Here is a 7,500-nt window from a genome sequence, read left to right as displayed (position 1 = left end):
ACCGAGGTTAAACTTTACCAGCTCCACTCCGACTCGCCGCTCGCCCACAATTTGTTTGCAACGAAACATTTGTTTTTAATTTTGTTGGTTTGAAATTGTTTTGAAAAGGTTCTTTAAATCTAGTGGGTTTGCAACTCATAAGAGCGTCACTTTCAACGTCCCCGGCATTGGATTGAGTTTCTAAAAACAACCGTGCACACCGAGGTTAAACTTTACCGGCTCCACTCCGACTCGCCGCTCGCCCACTAGTCCGAAGGCAACAAAACATTTGTTTTTCATTTTGATGAAAATTTCTGTTTTTAAATCTTGTTGGTTTGAAATTGTTTTGAAAAGGTTCTTTAAATCTTGCGGGTTTGCAACTCATAAGAGCGTCACTTTCAACGTCCCCGGCATTGGATTGAGTTTCTAAAAACAACCGTGCACACCGAGGTTAAACTTTACCGGCTCCACTCCGACTCGCCGCTCGCCCACAAATCCGAAGGCAACAAAACATTTGTTTTTAATTTTGATGAAATTTTTTGAAAACATTGGCTTGGCAAGCCCCAATCCGCGACTATCCACCCACCGCCACCCCACACGGGTGGTTGTTGTTGAGAAATGAGGTTGTGGTCGACATGCCCGTGCATTTGAGAAGGAGTTCCTAGCACTCCATGCTCTCCCATGCCAAAAAAAAGCCTAGACAACCCCATTTCGCAACTTTCCACGCCTTTTTTTTCCTCCCTCACCCATGGCGGCGGCGTGGTGGCGGCGGCCGGATTCCGGCCACCACCGCCATGGGTGGCAGCCCCCCGACCCCGACACCAAACCCATAATACCGAGGCAACATATCGAGGCAACATGACATGGGTGTGGCGTGGGGGAAGGGGGCTGCAGCTAGGAAGGCATGGGCTGCCATGCATATGCAGGCAACACACACCCCCCTATATAGCATTTTATGCATTTAGCCCTTTGACAGGAAGAGACATCACCTATGCGCGAGGAGTCATAATGGGCTCTAAATAATTCAATACAAGGTATTTGGACGTGATTTTTTGCAGGGATACTAAGAAACATGCAATCTATGATGGGAAAAAGTTTCATAAATTTTTGAAGTCGGGAAGTATTTTTTATTATTTTTAGAAGTCGTAAAATTGAAAAAATCATTAAAACAAATCCGGGAGGAATTTTTTAGTTTTGTAAGTTGGAGAAGGTCCTAAAAATCATAGACTACTTATGGGGAGCTTATTGTGCGAGGAAATTTCAATAAAAACGGGGTTTGACAAGATTTGAAAAATTCTGTCGACATTTGAAAAAACCTGGAACCATGCTGCCGGCATGCTGCGCACATGCTGCGCGCAGGCTGCGCGCATGCTGCGCGCAGACTGCGCGCAGACTGCGCGCATGCCATGGCAGGACAAGTTTCGCTAGCCTCACTGTCGACAGATGCGCAAGCTGCGCGCACAGGCTGCGCGCATGCTGCGCACAGGCTGCGCGCATGCTGCGCACAGGCTGCGCGCATGCTGCGCACAGACTGCGCGCACGCTGCGCGCATGCCATGTGTCACGGGACGAGCGTGCGACGCGGCGCGGCGGAAGCAAATCACAGATTTCGCTCGCACAAACACTCCCGTGCGGCCCAGGATCCCTTCGAATCCCAGTCAGCCTTCTCCCCACTTCATGACTCTCACAACTCCGCGAGAGGTTCACCATCATGTGTCGTCTCCCATAGGCGCCAAGCCCTATGGCTAGACAACGAGTCACACTTCCTTGTGACAACACAATCACCCCGCATCCGGCAACGAACCCTCGACGCCCATACATCAAGCGTTGCATAAGACACGTCAACTGCATCGACCACGTCGCATGCCAAACTCGTGGCTCGCTCATGTCCAAGTCGAGACATGGCGATCCAACACACCATCGGTTTACCCACACTTCTGTCGGTCATCCGTTAGCAACCACGATAGCCCACATCCTCAAGCTATCCACGCAAGCTGTCACGCTCGCATGTCGCTCAAGCCTTGGCGACATATGTATTCCGAATGTCCCACATAACCATCTATGCTTTGCATGGGGTCGCAACCCATGCGTACCGGCATCCGAATATCTTCCTTCCATCTTGGACAAGGCCGAACCCAAGCCAAGTCCATCGAGTCTCGTCAAATGCCTCGCTAGCCGACGGCATAGCGAATGCCATACGTTGACCTCACTCTTTCCAACGATGCGCAATACGAACGGCCCCGCGTGTTCGTACTGTCCTCGGGAAGTCCTTTCCCTCGGAGACATAGATTATCCTTCAACAATCTCATGCCCGCCCTTATGACAACCTCCAATGTCATAAGGATGCTCGCTTAGTGCCACAAGGGTGTAAGCACCAGGGGTGGTGGAGAGCATGACACCATGTCACCCCCTATATAGCATTTTATGCATTTAGCCTTCTGCCAGGAGGGAACATCACCTATGCACGAGGAGTCATAATTGGGCATAACTTCTTCGTACGAACTCCGAATGGCGAACCGTCAGTTGCATAGCGTGTATCTCGTCATTACGAACATCTTTCGTGTTCTGAGTTTCTTCAGGTTCCTCCCGTAACCTTCCGAAATACCCAAAATACCCCTCACACGCACAACCCGGCCAACACCAACCATTCTAGCTCTTAAGTCCTTGCCCCTTCCACACTTGGACTACCTCATAAGCGCATGGATGTCCCAACGGAGTCACGAAAGCACACGCTCAAGTGCGATCCGTGACATTCTCCCCCACTGATAGTGTCGACGCCCTCGTCGACGTGCCCACTGCACTGCCGCATAACAACACCATATAGGAATATCCTCTTCTCTTCGCTCCATGGACCACAATGCACCACTGTGTTCACCCTTTTGAACTTCTCTTTCAAAGTCCTACGTCTTTCCCTCTTTGGGCCGAGACCTCCGTCTCTTGTCGCACTCGACCACTGAACAACCACATAGCCCGCTGGTCAAGTACCTCCACATTTTCCACATTCAAAGAGATGCACCCCACCTGGGTGTGACTCGGAAGCCAACCGTGTGTCCTCCACGGCACCTCCATTTGTTTGTGCTCCTGTACTGCCACTTCCTGGCATTCGAGGTTCTCCCCCTACTTGTCTCGTTGGCACACCCCCACCTCGAGGTGCCACCACAGTAAAGCCCCGCAACACTTAGGCCCTCTGCCATCGAGTGCGGACATACCCCATGTCCTCGGAACCCATGCCTTTAGTGAGACTTCCGGATCCACCTCTCTGGAACACTCTCTTCCAAATCTCAGTTAGCAACCATATGTCGAACCTTGTGCCCCACCCATCTGTTCTCAACAATTATAGGAACAACCACTTAAGTGACTCCTTCATTAAAGCCTAGTCCATCAGCGACTTACTCCCTCAATAGAGCCTAGTCCGTCAGCGACTTACTCCTTTCGAAGACTGCACCATTTCGGTCTTGAGCTCCTACCAGTTTTCCCCCGAACAAGGTCCCGCACCTCCTTGTCCAACAATCGTCACCAACTCCCTTGCGCATATGCGCTGCCATACCTCAATGGCGTTCGTGGGTCTCCCCCACTTATCTCGTCAACGCACCCTCACGTCAACGTGCCTCCGAAGCTTAGCTCCATAACACTTAGGCATTCACAATTCACCATGGTAAGACATCCTCCCTACTACGAGTAGAACCACCTAACCAACGCCCACACTTGGACTTGGCAGAACCTACTTCCGCAGCATCCACAAGGGAACAAGTAAGACATCCTCCCCAAAGCTACTCCAACTCTTTGCATGCCCATAAGTGCGGACATCCTACGTCCTTAGCCACCATCCTCACAAGAAAACTCTGGGATCCACCTTTGGAACACACCAGCATTCCGAATATTAGTTAGCAACCTTGTGTCGAACATTATGCGTAACCCACACGTCCTCCACAATTGTAAGAGCAACCACTTAAGTGACTCCTTCATTAAAGCCTAGCCCGTCAGCGACTCACTCCCTCAATGGAGCCCAGTCCGTCAGCGACTTACTCCCTTCGAAGACTGCACCATTTCGGTCTTCAGCTCCCACAACTCTTCCCTGAACAAAGGTCTTGCACCATCCGTCCAACCCATGTCACCAACTCGGTTTACCACAACCTTCAATGGTATGCTATAGTTCGAGTATAAGCCAATCTTTGACACTCTCACCAAACTCGCGCTCCCATCCTCCCCACATCCTGAACTGAACAAGCAACATCACTTCGTCACAAGCCAGAACCCCTGCCTACCCGACTTCCGGGCGCTTGGTGCACGGATTAGAAAACTAGGCAACCGAGCAGCAAAACCAACCATCATCCCCCATCTTAGAGTCATCCTGCTTGATGTCTTCTCACAACTTCGAGACAAACTTTTGGATACCTTCACCCTTCCATAGGATCCAGCACCAGGACGGGTTTCCAACAACCGTCACACAACCTGATTCCAACAATCATCCACAGTGACGTTGGGGTCTTCTTCCAACTTCGCAAGTCCACTACCCATCACAGGCAATGACATGCTACCTTGCTATCAAAGTTCCTCCATCACCAATCTCTTCTAGGTACGAGTCCCTCACACAGAAACCACCTTCGGAATCGATCGGCTCTGATACCACTTGTCACGGGATCAGAGCTTCACTGTTTGTATCCAAGGTGCGAATCGTTTGAGCAGAAGCCACCATCTAAATCGATCGGCTCTGATACCACTTGTCACGGGACGAGCGTGCGCCGCGCCGCGTCGCACGCTCGTCCCGTGACAAGTGGTATCAGAGCACTTGTCACGGGACGAGCGTGCGACGCGGCGCGGCGGAAGCAAATCACAGATTTCGCTCGCACAAACGCTCCCGTGCGGCCCAGGATCCCTTCGAATCCCAGTCAGCCTTCTCCCCACTTCATGACTCTCACAACTCCGCGAGAGGTTCACCATCATGTGTCGTCTCCCATAGGCGCCAAGCCCTATGGCTAGACAACGAGTCACACTTCCTTGTGACAACACAATCACCCCGCATCCGGCAACGAACCCTCGACGCCCATACATCAAGCGTTGCATAAGACACGTCAACTGCATCGACCACGTCGCATGCCAAACTCGTGGCTCGCTCATGTCCAAGTCGAGACATGGCGATCCAACACACCATCGGTTTACCCACACTTCTGTCGGTCATCCGTTAGCAACCACGATAGCCCACATCCTCAAGCTATCCACGCAAGCTGTCACGCTCGCATGTCGCTCAAGCCTTGGCGACATATGTATTCCGAATGTCCCACATAACCATCTATGCTTTGCATGGGGTCGCAACCCATGCGTACCGGCATCCGAATATCTTCCTTCCATCTTGGACAAGGCCGAACCCAAGCCAAGTCCATCGAGTCTCGTCAAATGCCTCGCTAGCCGACGGCATAGCGAATGCCATACGTTGACCTCACTCTTTCCAACGATGCGCAATACGAACGGCCCCGCGTGTTCGTACTGTCCTCGGGAAGTCCTTTCCCTCGGAGACATAGATTATCCTTCAACAATCTCATGCCCGCCCTTATGACAACCTCCAATGTCATAAGGATGCTCGCTTAGTGCCACAAGGGTGTAAGCACCAGGGGTGGTGGAGAGCATGACACCATGTCACCCCCTATATAGCATTTTATGCATTTAGCCTTCTGCCAGGAGGGAACATCACCTATGCACGAGGAGTCATAATTGGGCATAACTTCTTCGTACGAACTCCGAATGGCGAACCGTCAGTTGCATAGCGTGTATCTCGTCATTACGAACATCTTTCGTGTTCTGAGTTTCTTCAGGTTCCTCCCGTAACCTTCCGAAATACCCAAAATACCCCTCACACGCACAACCCGGCCAACACCAACCATTCTAGCTCTTAAGTCCTTGCCCCTTCCACACTTGGACTACCTCATAAGCGCATGGATGTCCCAACGGAGTCACGAAAGCACACGCTCAAGTGCGATCCGTGACACATGGCAGGACAAGTTTCGCTAGCCTCACTGTCGACAGATGCGCAAGCTGCACGCAAGCTCCGCGCACGCTGCGCACAGCCTGCGCGCATGTTGTGCGCAGGCTGCGCGCAGGCGCCGCGCATGCCATGGCAGGACAAGTTTCGCTAGCCTCACTGTCGACAGATGCGCAAGCTGCGCGCACAGGCTGCGCGCACGCCATGGCAGGACAACTTTCGCTAGCCTCACTGTCGACAGAATCAGCACGCTGCGCGCAAGCTGCGCGCGCGCATGGCAGGACAAGTTTCGAAAAATTCTGTCGACAGGCTGCCGGCATGGTGCGCGCACGCTGCCGGCATGCTGTGCGCACGCTGCCGACATGCTGTGCGCACGCTGCGCACAGGCTGCCGGCATGCTGCGCGCAGCCCATGGCAGGACAAGGTCCGAAAAAATCTGTCGACATTTTTACGCCGTGGTAGGCTTCCGCTTCGCGTCACTTTGTCGACATTCAAGCCTACCATTTGTATTGAATTTTTCAAACCTTGTCAAACCCCATTATTCAAATGTCGAAAAATTTTGTCGACATTTTTACGCCATGATAGGCTTCCGCTTCGCGTCACTTTGTCGGAATGCATCGCATGGCGAGGCAAGGCCACGGCATGCCAAGGCGAAGGCAACGCATGGCTTGAATGGCTTGGTCAAGGCCACATCATGGGCACGGCATGCCAAGGCAAGGCGAGGCAAGCCATCCTTAGCCTCGCCTACACTCACTTTCTCGGAATGCATTGGATGATGAGCAATTCCAAGGTAAGGCAACGCATGGCTTGAATGGCTTGGTGTAGGCCACAACTTGGGCATGGCATGCCAATGCAAGGCAAGGCAAGGCAAGCCATCCTTAGCCTCGCCTACACTCACTTTCTCGGAATGCATTGGATGATGAGCAATTCCAAGGTAAGGCAACGCATGGCTTGAATGGCTTGGTGTAGGCCACAACTTGGGCATGGCATGCCAATGCAAGGCAAGGCAAGCCACGCCATCCGAAGCCTCCAATAACCTCACTTTCTCGGAATGCCTTGAATGGGCACGGCATGTGAGGGCAAGGCAAGGTCCTAAATATCATTTTGTAAGTTGGAGAAGGTCCTAAAAATCATAGACTTAATTATAGGGAGCTTATTGTGCGAGGAAATTTCAATAAAAATGGGGTTTGACAAGGTTTGAAAAATTCTGTCGACATTTGAAAAAACCTGGAACCAGGCTGCCGGCATGCTGCGCGCATGCTGCGCGCATGCTGCGCGCATGCTGCGCGCATGCTGCGCGCATGCTGCGCGCATGCTGCGCGCATGCTGCGCGCATGCTGCGCGCATGCTGCGCGCATGCTGCGCGCATGCTGCGCGCATGCTGCGCGCATGCTGCGCGCATGCTGCGCGCATGCTGCGCGCATGCTGCGCGCATGCTGCGCGCATGCTGCGCGCATGCTGCGCGCATGCTGCGCGCATGCTGCGCGCATGCTGCGCGCATGCTGCGCGCAGGCTGCGCGCATGCCATGGCAGGACAAGTTTCGC

The sequence above is a fragment of the Prunus avium genome, unplaced genomic scaffold, assembly GCF_965620075.1.
Source record: "Prunus avium unplaced genomic scaffold, drPruAviu1.hap1.1 HAP1_SCAFFOLD_179, whole genome shotgun sequence".
In the NCBI taxonomy this organism is placed as follows: domain Eukaryota; kingdom Viridiplantae; phylum Streptophyta; class Magnoliopsida; order Rosales; family Rosaceae; genus Prunus; species Prunus avium.
This window is presented reverse-complemented; position numbering follows the sequence as displayed.